A 24,619-nucleotide genomic window follows, 5' to 3' on the forward strand; every position below is an offset into this window, starting at 1 on the left:
GGTTATTGTTCTATGTTCAGTCTAGTCGTTTGTATTTCAATGTTTAGTTAATTGATGTTGGGGCCTTCAGTGGGAGGCAGCTGTCTATCGTTGCCTCTGATTGAAGGTCCTATAAATAGGTATGTGTTTTGTCATGGGATTTTGTGAGAGATTGTTGCTGTGTATAGCTTTGTGCCTTACCGGCCTGTTCTTTGTCGTCGTGTTTTTTGTATACGTGTTTGTTTTGGTTTTTCCTTCTTTGTCCGTTAATAAAAGATGAGTATACATTTTCCCGCTGCGTCTTGGTCTAAACCCTACGACACCCGTGACACTATGGCCTATTTATTGCCTTACCTCCCTAATCTTACTACATTTGCACACACTGTATAAAGATTTTTCTATTGTGTTATTGACTGTACATTTGTTTATCCCATGTGTAACTCTCTGTTGTTTTTTGTCGCACTGCTTTGCTTTATCTTGGCCAGGTCGCAGTTGTAAATGAGAACTTGTTCTCAAGTGACCTACCTGGTTAAATAAAGGTGAAATAAAGGTGAAATAAAAAAATATTTAAAAAACTCTCCCTCCCTCTCTCCCCTCCCTCCCTCTCTCCTCTCCCTCCCTCTCTCTCTGCTCTAATGAGAATTAATGGTGATGTAATGCACACAACATTTATTGTCTATATAGTACTTCCTGTATAAGGTGACAAATAAGGGTTATTTGGTTTGTAACCATATGGAACCCTTTTAGGTGCTATAATAAACCATTTTCTAAGGTTCTATAAATAACCATTAATAAAAGGTTCTATATCAAATCAAATTTTTTTGTCACGTGCGCAGAATACAACAGGTGTAGACCTTACAGTGAAATGCTTACTTACAAGCCCTTAACCAACAATGCAGTTTTAAGAAAATACCTCCAAAAAAGTAAGAGATAAGAATAACAAATAATTGAAGAGCAACAGTAAATAACAATGTGGAGGCTATATAAAGGGTATTATGTTACAGAGTCAATGTGGAGGCTATATACAGGGGGTACCAGTACAGAGTCAATGTGGAGACTATATACAGGGTATTACGGTACAGAGTCAATGTGGAGACTATATTCAGGGGTACCGGTACAGAGTCAATGTGGAGGCTATATACAGGGTATTACAGTACAGAGTCAATGTGGAGACTATATACAGGGTATTACAGTACAGAGTCAATGTGGAGGCTATATATAGGGAGTATTGGTACAGAGTCAATGTGGAGGCTATATACAGGGGGTACCAGTACAGAGTCAATGTGGAGGCTATATACAGGGTGTTACGGTACAGAGTCAATGTGGAGGCTATATACAGGGGGTACCAGTACAGAGTCAATGTGGAGTCTATATATAGGGGGTACCGGTACAGAGTCAATGTGGAGGCTATATACAGGGTGTTACGGTACAGAGTCAATGTGGAGGCTATATACAGGGAGTACCGGTACAGAGTCAATGTTGAGGCTATATACAGGGGGTACCGGTACAGAGTCAATGTGGAGGCTATATACAGGGGGTACCAGTACAGAGTCAATGTGAGGGGACACCGGTGTCGTGGTAATTGAGGTAATATGTACATGTAAGTAGCGTTATTAAAGTGACTATGCATAGATAATAACAGAGAGTAACAGCAGCGTAGAAGGGGGCAATGCAAATAGTCTGGGTAGCCATTTGATTAGCTGTTCAGGAGTCTTATGGCTTGGGGGTAGAAGCTGTTTAGAAGCCTCTTGGACCTAGACTTGGCGCTCTGGTATTGCTTGCCGTGCGTTAGCAGAGAGAACAGTCTATGACTAGGGTGGCTGGAGTCCTTGACAATTTTTAAGGCCTTCCCCTGACACCGCCTGGTGTAGAGATCCTGGATGGCAGGTAGCTTGGCCCCGGTGGTGTACTGGGCCGTACGCACTACCCTCTGTAGTGCCTTGCGGTCGAAGGCCTAGCAGTTGCCATACCAGGCAGTGATGCAACCCGTCAGGATGCTCTCGATGGTGCAGCTGTAAAACCTTTTGAGGATCTGAGGACCCTTACGAAATCTTTTCAGTCTACTGATCCATAGGTTTTGTTGTGCCCTCTTCACGACTGTCTTGGTGTGCATGGACCATGTTAGTTTGTTGGTGATGTGGACACCAAGGAACTTGAAGCTCTCAACCTGCTCCACTACAGCCCCATTGATGAGAATAGGGGCATTCTCGGTCCTCCTTTTCCTGTAGTCCACAATCATCTCCTTGGTCTTGATCACGTTGAGGGAGAGGTTGTTATCCTGGCACCACATGGCCAAGTCTCTGACCTCCTAACTGTAGGCTGTCTCATCGTTGTCGGTGATCAGGCCTACCACTGTTGTGTCATCTGCAAACTTAATGATGGTGTTGGAGTCATGCCTGGCCATGCAGTCGTGGGTGAACAGGGAGTACAGGAGGGGACTGAGCACACACCCCTGTGGAGCTCCAGTGTTGAGGATCAGCATGGCAGATGTGTTGCTACCAACCCTCACCACCTAGGGGCAGCCCGTCAGGAAGTCCAGGATACAGTTGCAGAGGGAGGTGTTTAGTCCCAGGCTCCTTAGCTTAGTGATGAGCTTTGAGGATACTATGGTGTTGAACTCTGAGCTGTAGTCAATGAATAGCATTCTCACATAAGTGTTCCTTTTGTCCAGGCGGGAAAGGGCAGTGTGGAGTGCAATAGAGATTGCATCATCTGTGGATCTGTTTGGGCGGTATGCAAATTGGAGTGGGTCTAGGGTTTCTGGGATAATGGTGTTGATGTGAGCCATTACCAACCTTTCAAAGCACTTCATGGCTACGGACGTGAGTGCTACGGGTCTGTAGTCATTTAGGCAGGTTGCCTTTGTGTTCTTGGGCACAGGGACTATGGTGGTCTGCTTGAAAGCTGTTGGTATTACAGACTCAATCAGGGACATGTTGAAAATGTCAGTGAAGACACCTGCCAGTTGGTCAGCACATGCCCGGAGCACACGTCCTGGTAATCCGTCTGGCGCCACAGCCAACTTAATGATGGTGTTGGAGTCAGGGAGTACAGGAGGGGACTGAGCACGCACCCCTGAGTGGCCCCCGTGTTGAGGATCAGCGTGGCAGATGTGTTGTTACCTACCCTTACCTCCTGGGGGCGGCACGTCGGGAAGTCCAGGATCCAGTTGCACAGGGAGGTGTTTAGTCCCAGGTTCCTTAGCTTAGTGATGAGCTTGGAGGGCACTATGGTGTTGAACGCTGAGCTGTAGTCAATGAATAGAATTCTGACATAGGTGTTCCTTTTGTCCAGGTGTGAAAGGGCAGTGTGGAGTGCAATAGAGATTGCATCATCTGTGGATCTGTTGGTGCGGTATGCAAATTGGGGTGGGTCTAGGGTTTCTGGGATAATGGTGTTGATGTGAGCCATGACCAGCCTTTCAAAGCATTTCATGGCTACAGATGTGAGTGCTACGGGTCGGTAGTCATTTAGTCAGGTTACCTTAATGTTCTTGGGCACAGGGACTGTATAGCACTGATAAAGAATACTTTTTAATGGTTCTTTATGGAGAATGGTTCTATAAAGAACCTTTCTCAATCTCAAAGGTTCTTTGTAGAACCATACAGGTTTTTTTTTATTCTGCCATATTATATTGTTGAAATTCCATAGGTGTTATTATTGTATTAATAATTGACTAGTTGAATCAGGTATGGTAGCTTAGGAGGAGAACAGCTGGGATTTCCTGAGGAGAGAATTGAGAACTAATGATTTAGTTAACTGTGTTCTCAATATGACACCAGAACATATGTTAGTATTTCAGAAGACATTGGCCATAGTCATATTTAAAATGTAACTGGCATAACACAACACATTAAATAAACAGGAATGACACTGTCTCTCATGGTTGCAAAAAAATATCTGTGCAAACAACGCCCCAAAATATTCTAATGAGCTGCCGCCATTATCACTAAGATAAAAAAAAAGAAAGAACCCTTTTCTAATCTGTAATGAACCATTGAAAGGCTCAAAGGGTTCTTTGAGTGATGGAAACACCAGCCTTCACAAAGAACCCTTGAAGAACCCTTTTTTCTTAGGGTGTAGAATTCCCTCATGTCTTCTTGTCAAACTATCTGCTCTTGTGTGCATATTGACCAGCCTGCTACTGATGTCATCACCGGGTGTATAGGAATAACAGGTAAAAACCATGGAAACAGTGAAGATTATTATGGTGTATTGTAAACAGTATTACTAGTGATAATTACCTAACAATCTCAATTCATTTTACAGATTACTCAAATTGAACATATTAAGGTGTATTGTAAACAGTTCTACTAAAACACAAACAATGCTTTTGATAATTGTGGCAAATACCCCTCTTTCTTTCTTTCTTTCTTTCTTTCTTTCTTTCTTTCTTTCTTTCTTTCTTTCTTTCTTTCTTTCTTTCTTTCTTTCTCTTTCTTTCTTTCTTTCTTTCTTTCTTTCCTTCCTCCCCTCTCTCTCCCACCCTTTCAATTCAAGGGGCTTTATTGGTATGGGAAATATATATTATATACTGCTCAAAAAAATAAAGGGAACACTTAAACAACACATCCTAGATCTGAATGAAAGAAATAATCTTATTAAATACTTTATTCTTTACATAGTTGAATGTGCTGACAACAAAAGCACACAAAAATAATCAATGGAAATCCAATTTATCAACCCATGGAGGTCTGGATTTGGAGTCACACTCAAAATTAAAGTGGAAAACCACACTACAGGCTGATCCAACTTTGATGTAATGTCCTTAAAACAAGTCAAAATGAGGCTCAGTAGTGTGTGTGGCCTCCACGTGCCTGTATGACCTCCCTACAATGCCTGGGCATGCTCCTGATGAGGTGGCGGATGGTCTCCTGAGGGATCTCCTCCCAGACCTGGACTAAAGCATCCGCCAACTCCTGGACAGTCTGTGGTGCAACGTGGCGTTGTTGGATGGAGCGAGACATGATGTCCCAGATGTGCTCAAATGGATTCAGGTCTGGGGAACGGGCGGGCCAGTCCATAGCATCAATGCCTTCCTCTTGCAGGAACTGCTGACACACTCCAGCCACATGAGGTCTAGCATTGTCTTGCATTAGGAGGAACCCAGGGCCAACCGCACCAGCATATGGTCTCACAAGGGGTCTGAGGATGTCATCTCGGTACCTAATGGCAGTCAGGCTACCTCTGGCGAACACATGGAGGGCTGTGCGGCCCCCCAAAGAAATGCCACCCCACACCATGACTGACCCACCGCCAAACCGGCCATGCTGGAGGATGTTGCAGACAGCAGAACGTTCTCCGCGGCATCTCCAGACTCTGTCACGTCTGTCACGTGCTCAGTGTGAACCTGCTTTCATCTGTGAAGAGCACAGGGCGCCAGTGGCGAATTTGCCAATCTTGGTGTTCTCTGGCAAATGCCAATCGTCCTGCATGGTGTTGGGCTGTAAGCACAACCCCCACCTGTGGACGTCGGGCCCTCATACCACCCTCATGGAGTCTGTTTCTGACCGTTTGAGCAGACACATGCACATTTGTGGCCTGCTGGAGGTCATTTTGCAGGGCTCTGGCAGTGCTTCTCCTGCTCCTCCTTGCACAAAGGCGGAGGTAGCGGTCCTGCTGCTGGGTTGTTGCCCTCCTACGGCCTCCTCCACATCTCCTGATGTACTGGCTTGTCTCCTGGTAGCGCCTCCATGCTCTGGACACTACGTTGACAGACACAGCAAACCTTCTTCCCACAGCCCGCATTGATGTGCCATCCTGGATGAGCTGCACTACCTGAGCCACTTGTGTGGGTTGTAGACTCCGTCTCATGCTACCACTCGAGTGAAAGCGCCGCCAGCATTCAAAAGTGACCAAAACATCAGCCAGGAAGCATAGGAACTGAGAAGTGGTCTGTGGTCCCCACCTGCAGAACCACTCCTTTATTGGGGGTGTCTTGCTAATTGCCTATAATTTCCACCTGTTGTCTATTCCATTTGCACAACAGCATGTGAAATGTATTGTCAATCAGTGTTGCTTCCTAAGTGGACAGTTTGATTTCACAGAAGTGTGATTGACTTGGAGTTACATTGTGTTGTTTAAGTGTTCCCTTTATTTTTTTGAGCAGTGTATATAAAATATTTGCAAAATGTGAAATGGAAAAACAAAACTTCCAAAAGAATAAAGACATTTCAAATGTCATTTTATGTCAATATACTGTTTTGTAGAGATGTGCAAATAGTTAAAGTGCAAAAGGGAAAATAAATAAACATAAATATGGGTTGTATTTACAATGGTGTTTGTTCATCACTGGTTGCCCTTTTCTTGTGGCAACAGGTCTCACATCTTGCTGCTGCGATTGCACACTGTGGTATTTCACCCAGTAGTTATGGGAATTTATCAAAATTTGATGACTTTTTTTCATACTTTGTGGGTCTGTGCAATCTGAGGGAAATATGTGTCTCTAAAATGGGCATACATTTGGCAGGAGGTTAGGAAGTGCAGCTCACTTTCCACCTCATTTTGTGGACAGTGTGCACATAGCCTGTCTTCTCTTGAGAGCCAGGTCTGCCTACGGCGGCCTTTCTCAATAGCAAGGCTATACTCACTGAGTCTGTTCATAGTCAAAGCTTTCCTTCATTTTGGGTCAGTCACAGTGGTCAGGTATTCTGTCACTGTGTACTCTCTGTTTAGAGCCAAATAGCATTCTAGTTTGCTCAGTAGTTTTGTTAATTCTTTCCAATATGTCAAGTAATTCTCTTTTAGTTTTCTCATGATTTGGTTGGGTCTAATTGTGTTGCTGTCCTGGGGCTCTGTAGGGTCTGTATGTGTTTGTGAACAGAGCCCCAGGACCAGCTTGCTTAGTGAACTCTTTTCCAGATCCATGTCTCTGTAGGTGATGGCTTTGTTATAGAACGTCTGGGAACCGCTTCCTTTTAGGTGGTTGTAGAATTTAGTGTCTCTTTTCTGGATTTTGGTAATTAGTGGGTATCGGCCTAATTCTGCTCTGCATGCATTATTTGGTGTTTTATGTTGTAGAATGAGGATATTTTTGCTAAATTCTGCATGCAGAGGCTCAATTTGGTGATTTTTCCATTTTGTGAAATGTTGGTTGGTGAGTGGACCCCAGACCTCACAACCATAAAGGATTCAAGTGTCATGTTGGTATAAAGGATTTGGAGACAGGTGCAGGAATGGACATGGGAACAATGGACATGGGAACAATAATCGACAGCCCAATGGGGAAACAAAGGGCACATTTATACAAACGCAATCAGTGAGGAATTGGAAAAAGGTGTGCGTAATGACAGTTCAGTGCAGCCTAGAAGGCCGGTGACGTTGACCTCCGGGACTGGTGAACAGAATGAGCAGCAGAATGAGCACACCCCCCCCCCCCCCCCCCCCCCCCTCCGACACCGGGCTCGGGGACGACCACAGGGACGCGGTTCAGTGAAACGGTAAAACGGTGAAACGGAAAATCCCTGGTCAGCGAAGCATCCAGGATGTCCACCGCAGGAACCCAGCACTGTTCCTCTGGGCCGTACCCCTCCCTGTCAATGAGGTACTGGAGACGCGGATTGGGGTGATCAGTCCTTGGTTCCAAATATTGGGAAAGATGCCCGAGCTGAGGATGATGCTAACGAGTTTAAGCATAGCCAATTGGAATTTATGGTCTGCATATTTTATCATTTCATTGAGGATACCATCAACACCACAGGCCTTTTTGGCTTGGAGGATTTGTATTTTGTCCTGTAGTTCATTCAAGGTAATTGGAGAATCCAGTGTGTTCTGGTAGTCTTTAATAGCTGATTCTAAGAATTGTAATTGATCATGTCCATGTTTTTGCTGTTTGTTCTTTGTTATAGAGCAAAAAAATAGAGCCCAAAATATTGGAGAAGTGGTTTATCCCCACATCTCTGTTTTGGATAGATACAGTTGAAGTCAGAAGTTTACATACACCTTAGCCAAATACATTTAAACTCGGTTTTTCACAATTCCTGACATTTAATCCTAATAAAAATGCCCTGTCTTAGGTCAGTTAGGATCACCACTTAATTTAAAGAATTTGAAATGTCAGAATAATAGTAGAGAGAATGATTTATTTCAGCTTTTATTTCTTTCATCACATTCCCAGTGGGTCAGAAGTTTACATGCACTCAATTAGTATTTGGTAGCATTTCCTTTAAATTGTTTAACTTGCGTCAAACACTTCAGGTAGCCTTCCACCAGTTTCCCACAATAAGTTGGGTGAATTTTGGCCCATTCCTCTTGACAGAGCTGGTGTAACTGAGTCAGGTTTGTAGACCTCCTTGCTCGCACACGCTTTTTCAGTTCTGCCCAAAACTTTTCAATGGGATTGAGGTCAGGGCTTTGTGATTGCCACTCCAATACCTTGACTTTGTTGTCCTTAAGCCATTTTGCCACAACTTTGGAAGTATGCTTGGGGTCATTGTCCATTTGGAAGACCCATTTGCGACCAAGCTTTAACTTCCTGACTGATGTCTTGAGATGTTCCTTCAATATATCCACATCATTTTCCTACCTCATGATGCCATCTATTTTGTGAAGTGCACCAGCCCCTCCTGCAGCAAAGCACCCCCAAAACATGATGCTGCCACCACCGTGCTTCATGGTCGGGATGGTGTTCTTCGGCTTGCAAGCCTCCCCCTTTTTCCTCCAAACATAACAATGGTCATTATGGCCAAACAGTTCTATTTTTGTTTCATCAGACCAGAGGACATTTCTCCAAAAAGTACGATCTTTGTCCCCATGTGCAGTTGCAAACCGTAGTCTGGCTTTTTTTATGGCGGTTTTGGAGCAGTGGCTTCTTCCTTGCTGAGCGGCCTTTCAGGTCATATCGATATAGGACTCGTTTTACTGTGGATAAAGATACTTTTGTACCCGTTTCCTCCAGCATCTTCACAAGGTCCTTTGCTGTTGTTCTGGGATTTTTTTGCACTTTTTGCACCAAAGTACGTTCATCTCTAGGAGACAGAATGTGTCTCCTTCCTGAGCGGTATGACGGCTGCATGGTCCCATGGTGTTTATACTTGCGTACTATTGTTTGTACAGATAAAAGTGGTAACTTCAGGTGTTTAGAAATTGCTCTCAAGGATGAACCAGACTTGTGGAGGTCTACAATTTTTTTTCTGAGGTCTTGGCTGATTTCTTTTGATTTTCCCATGATGTCAAGCAAAGAGGCACTGAGTTGAAGGTAGGCCTTGAAATACATCCACAGGTACACCTCCAATTGACTCAAATGATGCCAATTAGCCTATCAGAAGCTTCTAAAGCCATGAGATCATTTTCTGGAATTTTCCAAGCTGTTTAAAGGCACAGTCAACTTAGTGTATGTAAACTTCTGACCCACTGGATTTGTGATACAGTGAATTATAAGTGAAATAATCTGTCCGTAAACAATTGTTGGAAAAATTACTTGTGTCATGCACAAAGTAGATGTCCTAACCAACTTTGCAAATCTATGGTTTGTTAACAATACATTTGTGGAGTGGTTGAAAAACGAGTTTTAATGACTCCAACCTTAGTGTATGTAAACTTCCGACTTCAACTGTTACTCTTTGTGTGTCTTTCAAAGTTCCCAGAAGTTGTTAGAGTCTATGGTTTCTTCAATTACATTGAGCTGATTTCTGATGTGCTGTTCCTTCTTTTTCTGTAGTGTATTTCTGTATTGTTTTAGTGATTCACCATAGTGAAGGCGTAGGTTCAGGTTTTCTGGGTCTCTATGTTTTTGGTTGGATAGGTTTCTCAATTTCTCTCTTAGGTTTTTGCATTCTTCATCAAACCATTTGTCATTTTTGTTAATTTTCTTAGGTTGTCTGAAAGGTCAAATATACTGTTTAGGCTTTCTACTGCCAACTGCACACCTTCACTATTACAGTGAAATGTTTTGTCCAAAAATAGTTTTTTTTTGGTGGGTTTCTACACTACTTTCCTTCCACCAATAGTATTTCTTAATATTGTGCAGTTCCTTTGGCTTTGATGCATCATGATTGAGTATTTCTCTGTTCAAGAAGACTGTGATTTTGCTGTGATCTGATAGGGGTGTCAGTGGGCTGACTGTGAACGCTCTGAGAGATTCTGGGTTGAGGTCAGTGATAAAGTAGTCTACAGTACTACTGCCAAGAGATGAGCTATAGGTGTACCTACCGTAGGAGTCCCTTCCAAGCCTAACATTGACTATGTTAGTATACCCCCTGAGTCTCTTCCATGTTTCACACCTGGTAGTTTGGTGGATGGGACTACCAGCTCTCTGTAGGGCAACCAGTGGGTCCGTCTCCTCTATACCATGTTTCTTGTAGGATGACAATGTCTTCTATTTCCAATTTCTTTAATGATGTCTGGGTTCCTGTTCTTAGGGCAAAGGCAGATTTACATTACATGTACATTACATTTAAGTCATTTAGCAGACGCTCTTATCCAGAGCGACTTACAAATTGGTGCATTCACCTTATGATATCCAGTGGAACAACCACTTTACAATAGTGCATCTAAATCTTTTAAGGGGGGGGGGGGGTTAGAAGGATTACTTTATCCTATCCTAGGTATTCCTTAAAGAGGTGGGGTTTCAGGTGTCTCCGGAAGGTGGTGATTGACTCCGCTGTCCTGGCGTCGTGAGGGAGCTTGTTCCACCATTGGGGTGCCAGAGCAGCGAACAGTTTTGACTGGGCTGAGCTGGAACTGTGCTTCCTCAGAGGTAGGGGGGCCAGCAGGCCAGAGGTGGATGAACGCAGTGCCCTTGTTTGGGTGTAGGGCCTGATCAGAGCCTGAAGGTATGGAGGTGCCATTCCCTTCACAGCTCCGTAGGCAATCACCATGGTCTTGTAGCGGATAAGAGCTTCAACTGGAAGCCAGTGGAGAGAGCGGAGGAGCGGGGTGACGTGAGAGAACTTGGGAAGGTTGAACACCAGACGGGCTGCGGCGTTCTGGATGAGTTGTAGGGGTTTAATGGCACAGGCAGGGAGCCCAGCCAACAGCGAGTTGCAGTAATCCAGACGGGAGATGACAAGTGCCTGGATTAGGACCTGTGCCGCTTCCTGTGTGAGGCAGGGTCGTACTCTGCGAATGTTGTAGAGCATGAACCTACAGGATCGGGTCACCGCCTTGATGTTAGTGGAGAACGACAGGGTGTTGTCCAGGATCACGCCAAGGTTCTTAGCACTCTGGGAGGAGGACACAAGGGAGTTGTCAACCGTGATGGCGAGATCATGGAACGGGCAGTCCTTCCCCGGGAGGAAGAGCAGCTCCGTCTTGCCGAGGTTCAGCTTGAGGTGGTGATCCGTCATCCACACTGATATGTCTGACAGACATGCAGAGATGCGATTCGCCGCCTGGTTATCAGAAGGGGGAAAGGAGAAGATTAATTGTGTGTCGTTTGCATAGCAATGATAGGAGAGACCATGTGAGGATATGACAGAGCCAAGTGACTTGGTGTATAGCGAGAATAGGAGAGGGCCTAGAACAGAGCCCTGGGGGACACCAGTGGTGAGAGCGCATGGTGCGGAGACAGATTCTCGCCACGCCACCTGGTAGGAGCGACCTGTCAGGTAGGACGCAATCCAAGCGTGGGCCGCGCCGGAGATGCCCAACTCGGAGAGGGTGGAGAGGAGGATCTGATGGTTCACAGTATCAAAGGCAGCAGATAGGTCTAGAAGGATGAGAGCAGAGGAGAGAGAGTTAGCTTTAGCAGTGCGGAGAGCCTCCGTGACACAGAGAAGAGCAGTCTCAGTTGAATGCCCAGTCTTGAAACCTGACTGATTAGGATCAAGAAGGTCATTCTGAGAGAGATAGCAGGAGAGCTGGCCAAGGACGGCACGTTCAAGAGTTTTGGAGAGAAAGGAAAGAAGGGATACTGGTCTGTAGTTGTTGACATCGGAGGGATCGAGTGTAGGTTTTTTCAGAAGGGGTGCAACTCTCGCTCTCTTGAAGACGGAAGGGACGTAGCCAGCGGTCAAGGATGAGTTGATGAGCGAGGTGAGGTAGGGGAGAAGGTCTCCGGAAATGGTCTGGAGAAGAGAGGAGGGGATAGGGTCAAGTGGGCAGGTTGTTGGGCGGCCGGCCGTCACAAGACGCGAGATTTCATCTGGAGAGAGAGGGGAGAAAGAGGTCAAAGCACAGGGTAGGGCAGTGTGAGCAGGACCAGCGGTGTCGTTTGACTTAGCAAACGAGGATCGGATATCGTCAACCTTATTTTCTAAATGGTTGACGAAGTCATCCGCAGAGAGGGAGGAGGGGGGGGGAGGGGGAGGAGGATTCAGGAGGGAGGAGAAGGTAGCAAAGAGCTTCCTAGGGTTAGAGGCAGATGCTTGGAATTTAGAGTGGTAGAAAGTGGCTTTAGCAGCAGAGACAGAAGAGGAGAATGTAGAGAGGAGGGAGTGAAAGGATGCCAGGTCCGCAGGGAGGCGAGTTTTCCTCCATTTCCGCTCGGCTGCCCGGAGCCCTGTTCTGTGAGCTCGTAGTGAGTTGTCGAGCCACGGAGCAGGAGGGGAGGACCGAGCCGGCCTGGAGGATAGGGGACAGAGAAAATCAAAGGATGCAGAAAGGGAGGAGAGGAGGGTTGAGGAGGCAGAATCAGGAGATAGGTTGGAGAAGGTTTGAGCAGAGGGAAGAGATGATAGGATGGAAGAGGAGAGAGTAGCGGGAGAGAGAGAGCGAACGTTGGGACGGCGCAATACCATCCGAGTAGGGGCAGAGTGAGAAGTGTTGGATGAGAGCAAGAGGGAAAAGGATACAAGGTAGTGGTCGGAAATTTGGAGGGGAGTTGCAATGAGATTAGTGGAAGAACATCATCTAGTAAAGATGAGGTCAAGCGTATTGCCTGCCTTGTGAGTAGGGGGGGAAGGTGAGAGGGTGAGGTCAAAAGATGAGAGGAGTGGAAAGAAGGAGGCAGAGAGGAATGAGTCAAAGATAGACGTGGGGAGGTTAAAGTCACCCAGAACTGTGAGAGGTGAGCCATCTTCAGGAAAGGAACTTATCAAGGCGTCAAGCTCATTGATGAACTCTCCAAGGGAACCTGGAGGGCGATAACCTCAGACCTTGTATATTCCAGAATGAGACAGTAAAATCTTTGTATTCCATAGTGTCTAGTGGTTTTTACGTGTGGTTTAACCTCTATGGGCTAGGTGGGACGCAAGCGTCCCACCCGTGGTGCACTCCATCAACAGCAGGTGCATTTCAAGAGCGGCAAATTTGAATCCAAATAAATGTCAAAATTCAAATTTTTCAAACATACAACTATTTTACACCCTTTGAAAGATAAACATCTCCTTAATCTAACCACGTTTTCCGATTTCAAAAAGGTTTTACGGCGAAAGCATAAATTTAGAGTATGTTAGGACAGTACATTTACAAGAGTTGTGTGTAATGTTGTGCCAATTCAAAGACAGGCGTCACCAAAACCATAAAATCAGCTAAAATTATGCACTAACCTTTTACAATCTCCAACAGATGACACTCCTAGGACATTATGTTAGACAATGCATGCATTTTTAGTTCTATCAAGTTCATATTTATATCCAAAAACAGCGTTTTACTGTGGCGTTGATGTTGAGGAAATCGTTTCCCTCCAATAACCGGCAGTCAAGTCAGCACCACAAATTAAATAATTAAAATGAGAAAACATTGGTAAAATATTATATTGTCATTTAAAGAATTATAGATTTACATCTCTTGAACGCAATCAACTTGCCAGATTTAAAAATAACCTTACTGGGAAATCACACTTTGCAATAATCTGAGCACTGCGCCCAGAAAAATACGCGTTGCGATACAGACTAGCCGCCATGTTGGGGAGATCTAAAATCGAAAATACTATGTAAATAATCCATTACCTTTGATTCTCTTCATCAGATGTCACTTCCAGGTATCACAGGTCCATAACGAATGTAGTTTTGTTCAAAAAAGCTCATCATTTATGTCCAAAAATCTCCGTCTTGTTAGCACATGACCTAAGCCCGCCGGACTTCACTTCATGAACGAGGGGAAAAAATATATTTACGTTCGTTCAAACATGTCAAACGTTGTATAGCATAAATCATTAGGGCCTTTTTTAACCAGAACATGAATAAAATTCAAGGCGGACGAATGCAAAATCTTTTAAAACGTATTGGAACGAGGGTACCCAGCATGACCTAGCGCGCCAGGTGTCTAATGGGCCATCATCGTTCCATGGCTCTTGTTCGGTCAGATCTCCCTCCAGAAGACTCAAAACACTTTGTAAAGGCTGGTGACATCTAGTGGAAGCAATAGGAAGTGCCAAAATATTCCTCAGCCCCTGTGTTTTTCAATGGCATAGGTTTAAAGGTAATACAACACATCAGGTATCCACTTCCTGTCAGAATCTGTCTCAGGGTTTTGCCTGCCAAATGAGTTCTGTTATACTCACAGACACCATTCAAACAGTTTTAGAAACTTTAGGGTGTTTTCTATCCATATATAATAAGTATATGCATATTCTAGGTACTGGGTAGGATTAGTAACCAGATTAAATCGGGTACATTTTTTTATCCAGCCGTGCAAATACTGCCCCCTAGCCCTAACAGGTTTTAAGCTTAGTCCATTACAGTAGGTGTGATCGGAGCATGTTGAGATACATACCTCTTGAGTCGCAGGATGGGGCTTGGTCGAGTGTAATAGTGGGGGGGTTGGGGCCTGTTGCTCTGCTCACGACCTGGGCATATGTGCGGCTGTCATGGTGAGGTTCTTGTTGCAGGGGCGGGGGGCATGGGGAGGGGGGCAGAAGGGGCATAGGTCTGATATAGGGGGGGCCTATATAGCTAGGGTTTGTTTGGAGTTGTCTCAGCTGGTTGTGGTGTGGTTGGTGATGCTGTGGTCTGGGTGTAGGACCTCTTGGTGTTGGTTCTCTCGGTGCAGGTCCTTAAGGAGGGGGTCTTGCAGGTCTGGGAGGGTGTCTCGCTGATCTGTTGCTCTGTTGCTCCTGTGTGAGGTGCTGGGGCTGCGGTTGAGGATGATGTCCTTCAGGGCAAAAGTTGGGATTGCTGCCTTGTAGAGGTGGACCTAGTCATAAAGGCTGTTCAAGTCCAGGGTGGAGTGGTGGGCCAGGTAGATGTTAGGCTTTGGGGCACAGTCCCGGGAAATGCTTACATTCACTCGCTGTATGGTGGCAGGGTGAATGTATTTTTGTGTTAGCAGGGTGGAGATAACCACTTGTGCGTTGGGGAAAGTAGAAGAAGCTTTTTCAATCACTGTCCCATGTGTTCCTCTCTCTCACTGCTGTTAGCTGTTCCATGTGGGCCTCTTTCTCCTCCTTCACTGCTGTTAGCTGTCCCATGTGTTCTTCTCTCTCCTCCTTCACTGCTGTTAGCTGTCCCATGTGTTTCTCTCTCTCCTCCTTCACTGCTGTTAGCTGTCCCATGTGTTTCTCTCCCTCCTCCTTCACTGCTGTTTGCTGTCCCATGTGTTCCACTCTCTCCTCCTTCACTGCTGTTAGCTGTCCCATGTATTTCTCTCCCTCCTCCTTCACTGCTGTTAGCTGTGCTTCTCTCATTTACATTACATTTTAGTCATTTAGCAGACACTCTTATCCAGAGCAACTTACAGTAGTGAATGCATACATTTCATTTCATGCATTTATTTTTTTGTACTGGCCCCCCGTGGGAATCGAACCCACAACCCTGGCGTTGCACACACCATGCAGGCATTTCAAACACCATGCTCTACCAACTGAGCCACAGGGAAGTTCTAAGTTCTCTCACCTCAGTCCGTAGAGCAGCCAGCTCTCTCAGACAGCCGTCCATCTCCTCCTTCCGCCCTCTGGGTCTGGGGGGGGGGGGTCTTTTCTGTCTGGATTTTGTGAACTAGCTCTCTGAGATCCACCATGTGTCTCTCCAGCTCTGTGAATGTATCCCTCTCAGTAATGGAGGAGCAGTGCAGTTGTGGGACCTGGGTGTGTTCAGTGCTGGGGGGGGTGACTATCGTCGTCTGCAGGACAGTTTGAAGAGGTGTGATCAGACTCACTCAGGATGGGGGAGTCGTCACAGAGAGAGAGCTTTGCTGTGCTCTCTCTCTCTTTGATCCCGTAAAAGTCCTGCTGGAACTGCATGAGGATGCCCTGCATGAGGATGCCCTGCACCATTACTGTCCAAGACTTGTACACATTGACAGAGGGGTAGTGTACTCTTATAGCACTGTGCCATGCTAGAGGATGGTCTGTGTGGAAAAGTAATTAGCTTACATTCCCCTCTTTGTTGCAGTCAGCAAATAGTGTCTCTGGATTGTCCTTGAGGAGCATCTTTTTGTACTTTTTCCGTGCAGTGTTATTTTTAATATCCATGAGGTGCTGTACTGTGAGTACATCTGCCCAGGGATACGCCATGGCGCATGGGGCTTCAAAGGCCTCTACATTTGGATGGGGGGGGGGGGGGGGGGGGGCTGTGAAACTCTGCTGCCATTGTTCGGCTCAAGAGTTTTCTCACTTCACACTTCAGTGCTAATTGAAGATGCAGCAAGGTCAGTTTTGTCCTAGCAGCTTGTTTTTTTAATTTATTTAAACTTTATTTAAATAGGCAAGTCAGTTAAGAACAAAATTCTTATTTTACAATGACTGCCTACTCCGGCCAAACCCTCCCCTAACCCGGACAACGCTGGGCCAATTGTGCCACCGCCCTATGGGACTCCCGATCATGGCCGGTTGTTATACAGCCTGGGATCGAACCAGGTTCTGTAGTAATGCCTCTAGCACTGAGATGCAGTGCCTTAGACCACTGCGCCGCTCGGGAGCTACTTGGTAGCTTAGTAGCCTTATTTATTAAGCTGTATAGAACAAAACTACCTAGAGTCTTTTAAAGTCTTTTACTTTTTGGCAAAACACCAGTCTCAACATCAACAGCGAAGAGGCGACTCCGGGATGCTGGCCTTCTAGGCAGAGTTCCTCTGTCCAGTGTCTGTGTTCTTTTTCCCATCTTAATTTTTTCTTTTTATTGGCCAGTCTGAGATATGGCTTTTTCTTTGCAACTCTGCCTAGAAGGCCAGCATCCCGAAGTCGCCTCTTCACTGTTGACATTGAGACTGGTGTTTTGCGGGTATTATGTAATGAAGCTGCCAGTTGAGGACTTGTGAGGCATCTGTTTCTCAAACTAGACACTTTAATGTACTTGTCCTCTTGTTCAGTTGTGCACCGGGGACTCCCACTCCTCTATCTATTCTGGTTAGAGCCAGTGTGTGCTGTTCTGTGAAGGGAGTAGTACACAGCATTGTACCATATCTTCAGTTTCATGGCAATTTCCTCCATGGAATAGCCTTCATTTCTCAGAACAAGAATAGACTGACGAGTTTCAGAAGAAAGTTTTTTGCTTCCAGTCATTTTGAGCCTGTAATCAAACCCACAAATGCTGATGCTCCAGATACTCAACTAGTCTAAGGAAGGCCAGTTTTATTGCTTCTTTAATCAGGATAACAGAATGCAGCTGTGCTAAAATAATTGCAAAAGGGTTTTCTAATGATCAATTAGCCTTTTAAAATGATAAACTTGGATTAGCTAATACTCGGGGCGGCAGGTAGCCTAGTGTTAATGTACGAGCATTGGGCTAGTAACCGAAAGGTTGCTAGATCAAATCCCCGAGCTGACCAGGTAAAAATCTTTCGTTCTGCCACTAACAAGGCAGTTAACCCACTGTTCCTAGGCCGTCATTGTAAATAAGAATTTGTTCTTAACTGACTTGCCTAGTTAAATAAAGGTTAAATAAAAAAATAATAAAAAATACAACGTGCCATTGGAACACATGAGTGATGGTTGCTGATAATGGGTACGCCTATGTAGACATTCCATTCAAAATCAGCCGTTTCCAGCTACAATAGTCATTTACAACATTAACAATGTCTACACTGTATTTCTGATCAATTTCATGTTATTTTAATGGTATTCAAAATGTGCTTTTCTTTCAAAAACAAAAACAAGTGACCCCAAACGTTTGAACGGTAGTGTTTATTTATTTATTTAACCCTTATTTAACCAGACAAATTGACTGAGAACAAATTCTCCTTTACAGCAACAACCTGGGAAATAGATACAGGGGAGAGGAAGGGGAATGAATGAGCAAATTGGAAGCATTACGGAACTTATATTTGAACAAATAAGCCACAAGTAGCAAATAAGCCATTAGATATTTTGTTAACCAAATTCGACACTCATTGACCTCCATACAAAAACTCCTAGGTTGGTGAGTGAAAAAAAGCGCCACCTGCTGGAGATTACAGATTTTGGGCCCAGTTATCCCTCTCGTTTCACCTCTTCATCCTCTGGTATCCTCGGTGAAAGATGAGGGGAGGACACTCTTCCGTTTTCCGACTAACAAATTGACACACACCCTCCGACCACTTTATCGGTTTCCGGTTCACGGAGGAGCGAGGAGGAGAGAGGACGGTCTTTTGGCCAAAATAGAAAACCCCTTTGTTAATCAGACCTTTCCATCAGAGACTGCAACCAGGAAAACACGGAACATGGCTTTAACTCGAATGACGGAGCACTGGAGAGTAATAATAATAATAATGATAGTAATCATAGTAATATTAATGTGAATAATAATAATAATAATAATATGTAAAAATATCCCATTTGGTAGATTGATAACACAAGGTGTTTTAAAAGGTGGTGAACGTATTTTTTTGTGACACAGAGTAGATAGTTGATATTTACTGTATATGCATCCATGTTATGTATATATTTGTGTTTATTACCAATTTTTCACAAAAACAATGACCTATTCCTAAAAATAATACATTATTATTATCATTAAATACGTCTACGTTTAATTATCCCGTTATATAATGAAATAACACCGTGTTTATAGCGTAACAGATGTCAAATTCTTCCAGGCGACAAGCTCAGTCCATTCCAGTGTCTTCCTGTACATGTTACGGCTCCTCACTGTAAATCCGCTACACATTTTGTTCCTAACCACCAAGCATGGCCCTTTGGGAATAGAATGGCCAATGTAATTTGACACTTCAACTTACTGCGCTCTCTCTATCTTAGTTGATTCACCTACTGACGTTGAGCCCCAGTCATTCTCAGTGGTAGTGTGACTAGAGGAAGATCATTTCCAAAAAAAAAAAAGAAGAAAAAAACAAGATCCTGAAATGTACTAAAGAGGACTTTCTCCGAGTCGTTTCGCAACTCGCTTTAAATCTGGTAAGTTAAGTTACGTGATTGTTCTGTTGGTTGCAGCCTGTGTCTGTCGCGTTGAACACATCTCGCTCGGGAGGGTTTTGTGATTCTTTCTACCAGTTGGTTCGCTGGGATTGTTTCCCCGACAATGGAGTGACCACTTGAAGCGACATTTAGGGCGCTTGTCGTGTAATCAATGCTGCGACGTCGCTGGAGATAGAGACGTATTTTGTAGGGTAGTCGGCAGGTTGTGCATTTCCTCCGTTGTAGCCGAGATGCCGTAGCCTGGTATTGACGGCGGCGGATGTGTTGTTTCGTAGATTTTTTTGGTGGATCAAGACTCGGATCAGTCCAACAGCGTGCGCGGTGTGTGTGTGTGTGTGTGTGTGTGTGCGGGTTTAGATATGTGGGTCGTGTCTTGGTGGTCACTTTTAGGAGATTACATTGGTGTAGAGCGAGACACATGGCAGTGCAACAATCTTTCTTTGTCATCTGTCAAAATTCCATTAATAAAAACAGCGTTACATTATTAACAACCATTGCAATATATCATACAATGTGATTTACTTAACCTGCTGTTTATTCATAATAAATATGCGTCATAATTCCTAATGATCCCATGTAGGTTATAGGCTAAGGTTAGCCTATATTATTTTGTAATACGTTTATCATTAGCCTACTACTTGTGTGTGCAGAAGTTACACGCCTGATAGGGGTTGTTTTGTTGGTGTTAACCCACTGTTATTACTGTTGTAGTGGGTTGAACTCATTTACTCCCTGAATTCTGGCGGTGTGTCTGGATCTGAATCCAGAAGGGACTGAAGGTGGGCCTCTCTCACACAGAACTAGCTTTCCTTTCATAGCTGCCTGTACATCTGTCTAGGAAGAACCGCCAAGCGGGGGAAATAGAAGCCAGGAGCACACCACCCTAGCTGTTCTGCTTTCTAATCACTGTCAGAGATAGACTCCCTCTCCCTTTCTCTCTCTCTTTCTGTCTCTCTCCCTCTCTCCCTTTCTCTCTCTCTTTCTGTCTCTCTCTCTTTCTCTCTCTCTTTCTGTCTCTCTTTCTGTCTCTCTCTCTCCCTTTCTCTCTCTTTCTGTCTCCTGTCTCTCTCCCTTTCTCTCTTTCTGTCTCTCTCTCTCACTTTCTCTCTCACTTTCTCTCTTTCTTTCTCTCTCCCCTCTCTCTCTTGAGAGCCACTTAAAAAGTAGACTATTGTTATAATTGAAAAAAAAAAATTATATTCAGATAAATCTCCCAATTGTTGCATGCCACTATATTTGTCTACTTTGGCTGTAAAGTATGTTTTGGGAGTGTCTACTTCTCGACTATTGTGATTTTATAAATAAAGAACAGGGAGAGAAACACATGTTTCTAGTCTTTATGTGCTGAGAGAGAGGTCCAAGATGGGTTTTCATGTTTTCAATAGGTGACCTGACTAAAAGTCAACCTCTCTCCCTCTACTGCTCTCTCTCCCTCTACTGCTCTCTCTCTCTACTGCTCTCGCTCTCTCTCTCTCTCTCTCTCTCTCTCTACTGCTCTCTCTCTCTCCTGCTCTCTACCTCTCTCTCTCTCTCTCTACCTCTCTCTCTCTCTCTCTCTACCCCATCAGAACAGCAGTGTGTGTCTGAGTGGAATTGGTCCTGTCCACGTGTAGCAGTGATTCAGCATTTGAAACTTGGCTTGTAGATTCAAACTATTAAATATGACCTTCATTACTTGTGGCAGTAATTGGTTATTGGTTCATCATCGTCTTTCAAGTTTACTCTTTTGTAAAAATTAGGATGGGATATGAGTGACATCCCAAAGGGTCAAGGATCAAAGCGAGGCATTCGATGGAACCTGTAAAGAAGCATTGATTTAAGGTAGCAGCCCTGTCTCTCTGACCATTTGTCTGTTAGGTGACATGTTGCTTGATCAGAGTCTGGATTCCAATAGAATCCTTCAATCTCAAGGACTGGAGAGCTTCTCCTCCCCTCCTCCTTCTCCCTCTCTCCCCCTCCATCCTTCCCCTCCGCAACCTCTCAGGGGGCCCCCAAGTTGAGCCTGTGTATTATCATAGGGCAGACACACATACACACAGACTCTACCATGCTGACCTCAGCTGTAGCCTCTCATACCAACCAAGGGAAAGGTGTTAGCTGTAGCCTCCTCTACCAACCAAGGGAAAGGTGTTAGCTGTAGCCTCCTCTACCAACCAAGGGAAAGGTGTTAGCTGTAGCCTCCTCTACCAACCAAGGGAAAGGTGTTAGCTGTAGCCTCCTCTACCAACCAAGGGAAAGGTGTTAGCTGTAGCCTCCTCTACCAACCAAGGGAAAGGTGTTAGCTGTAGCCTCCTCTACCAACCAAGGGAAAGGTGTTAGCTGTAGCCTCCTCTACCAACCAAGGGAAAGGTGTTAGCTGTCGCCTCCTCTACCAACCAAGGGAAAGGTGTTAGCTGTCGCCTCCTCTACCAACCAAGGGAAAGGTGTTAGCTGTAGCCTCTCATACCAACCAAGGGAAAGGTGTTAGCTGTAGCCTCCTCTACCAACCAAGGGAAAGGTGTTAGCTACATAGTAAAGGGATAAGGAAGGCTCTTCAGTTTGCTGTGGTGTTTTAGCTGATTGGATGGATAACACAGCTCGACTTTTTCACTTTTAAAATCAAATCAAATTTTATTGTCACATGTGCCGAATACAACAGGTGTAGACCTTACTGTAAAAATGCTTAGCTACAAGCCCTTAGCCCTTAACCAACAATGCAGTTCAAGGAATAGAGTTAAGAAAGGCAGTCCTTCCACCAACACTACCACACACCATACCATAACACCACCACACCAACACCACACCACCCACCGTGTAATAAAAGTCCCATGATGGTAGTGACTGTCCATTACTGCTCATCACATTTTAACCATTATTTACTCACATTACTTTATTAAAATATTTCAGTTGTGTATATTACGTTTGTTTCAGGCCTTTTTGATGTCTTTATTATTTAATTCCAAGTCATCATCTCATCTCTATAGAGCTGCTGTCTGACAAAAATCACTATTTTAGTAGTTATTTCAAGTAAATAAGGCATAATTTAATGACTGCTGAATACCAACTATTAAATCACTTTGATCATGTATTTTCAGGATAAAGATACCAATCGAACCAACATTGGTCAATTACTTGTTTAAAAACCGGGGTAAAAAAAAACAAGATTTGGGTTGCTCTCACTTGTAGGAGTGTTATTCAGACCCTTTGCTCAGTTCTTTGTTGAAGCACCTTTGGCAGCGATTACAACAGAGTCTTCTTGGGTATGACGCTACAAGCTTGGCACACCTGTATTTGGGGAGTTTCTCCCATTCTTCTCTGCAGATCCTCTTAAGCTCTGTCAGGTTGAATGGGAAGCGTTGCTGCACAGCTATTTTCAGGTCTCTCCAGAGATGTTTGATTGGGTTCATGTCCGGGCTCTGGCTGGGCCACTCAAGGACATTCAGAGACTTCTCCCGAAGCCACTCCTGTGTTGTCTTGGCTATGTACTTAGGGTTGTTGTCCTGTTGGAAGGTGAACCTTCGCCCCAGGCTGAGTTCCTGAGCGCTCTGGAGCAGGTTTTCTTCAAGGGTCTCTCTGTACTTTGCTCTGTTCATCTTTGCCTCAATCCAGATTACTCTCCCAGTCCATGCTGCTGAAAAACATCCCCAAAGCATGATGCTACCACCACCATGCTTCACCGTAGGGATGGTGCCAGCTTTCCTCCAGATGTGGCGCTTGGCATTCAGGCCAAAGAGTTCAATCTTGGTTTCGTCAGACCAGAGAATCTTGTTTCTCATGGTCTGAGAGTCTTCAGGTGCCTTTAGGCAAACTCCAAGAGGGCTGTCATCTGCCTTTAACTGAGTGACTTCCATCTGGCCACTCTACCATAAAGGCCTGATTGGTGGAGTGCTGCAGAGATGGCTGCCCTTCTGGAACTTTCTCCCATCTCCACAGAGGAACTCAAGAGCTCTGTCAGTGACCATCGGGTTCTTGGTCACCTCCCTGACCAAGGCCCTTCTCCCCGATTGCTCAGTTTGGCCGGGTGGCCAGCTCTTGGAAGAGTGGTTCCAAACTTCTTCCATTTAAGAATGATGGAGGCCACTGTGTTCTTGGGGACCTTCAATGCTGCAGACATTTTTTCGGACCCTTCCCCTTATCTGTGCCTCGACACAATCCTATCTCTATGGACAATTCCTTCGACCTCATGTCTTGGTTTTTGCTCTGACATGCACTGTCAACTGTGGGACCTTTATATAGACAGGTGTGTGCCTTTCCAAATCATGTCCAATCAATTGATTTTTACCACAGGTGGACTCCAAGTTGTAGAAACATCTCAAGGATGATCAATGGAACCAGCATGCATCTGATTTCAATTTTGAGTCTCATAGCAAAGGGTCTGAATACTTAGTGGCAAGAAAAGGTATGTGAACCCCTAGGCTAAGGACTTCTCCAACAGCTAATTGGAGTCCAATCAATGAGACGAGATTGGAGATGTTGGTTAGAGCTGCCTTGCCCTATAAAAAACACTCACAAAATTTGAGTTTTTATTCACAAGAAGCAAAACCTGATGAGAACCATGCCTCAAACAAAAGAGATCTCAGAAGACCTAAGATTATGAATTGTTGACTTGCATAAAGCTGGAAAGGGTTACAAAAGTATCTCTAAAAGCATTGATGTTCATCAGTCCATGGTAAGACAAATTGTCTATAAATGGAGAAAGTTCAGCACTGCTGCTACTCTCCCTAGGAGTGGCCATCCTACAAAGATGACTGCAAGAGCACAGCGCAGAATGCTCAACGAAGTTAAGAAGAATCATAGAGTGTCAGCTAAAGACTTACAGAAATCTCTGGAACATGCTAACATCTCTGTTCACAAGTCTACGATACGTAAAACACTAAACAAGAATGGTGTTCAAGGGAGGACACCATGGAAGAAGGCACTGCTGTCCCAAAAAATATTGCTGCATGTCTGAAGTTCGCAAAAGAGCACCTGGATGTTCCACAGAGCTTCTGGCAAATTATTCCCAAGAATATTGCTGAACTGAAACAGTTTTGTAAAGAGGACTGGTCCAAAATTCCTCCTGACCGTTGTGCAGGTCTGATCCTCAACTACAGAAAACGTTTGGTTGAGGTTATTGCTGCCAAAGGAGGGTCAACCAGTTATTAAATCCAAGGGTTCACATTCTTTCCCACCCTACACTGTGAATGTTTACAGGGTGTGTTCAATAAAGACATGAAAAAGTATAATTGTTAGTGTGTTATTATTTTAAGCAGACTGTGTTTGTCTATTGTTGTGACCTAGATGAAGATCAGATCAAATTTTATGACCAATTTATTCAGAAATCCAGGTAATTCCAAAGGTTCACATACTTCTTCTTGCCACTGTATGTAAAAAGAAAAAAAAAAAAGGTATTTTGGTTTTTTATTTTTAATATATTTGTAAAAAAAATTATCTCAAAATCTGTTTTTGCTTTGTAATTATTGTGTGTCGATTCCTGAGGATTGTGTTTTATTT

At 44.5% G+C, this 24,619-nt stretch overlaps 1 protein-coding gene across 2 annotated transcripts in view; it reads left to right on the plus strand.

Moving 5' to 3' along the window:
* Positions 1–18,943: 18,943 nt before the first annotated feature.
* The window catches only part of LOC106578757 (zinc finger MIZ domain-containing protein 1), a 396,722-nt gene continuing 391,046 nt past the window's right edge, over positions 18,944–24,619 (plus strand). For both annotated transcript variants that reach the window (XM_045702291.2, XM_045702290.2), the window contains exon 1: positions 18,944–19,126. The gene's annotated coding sequence lies outside the window, so the exon portion shown is untranslated. The remainder of the gene's footprint in view (positions 19,127–24,619) is intronic.

The sequence above is a fragment of the Salmo salar genome, chromosome 19, assembly GCF_965601325.2.
Source record: "Salmo salar chromosome 19, fSalSal1, whole genome shotgun sequence".
Taxonomy (NCBI): Eukaryota; Metazoa; Chordata; class Actinopteri; order Salmoniformes; family Salmonidae; genus Salmo; species Salmo salar.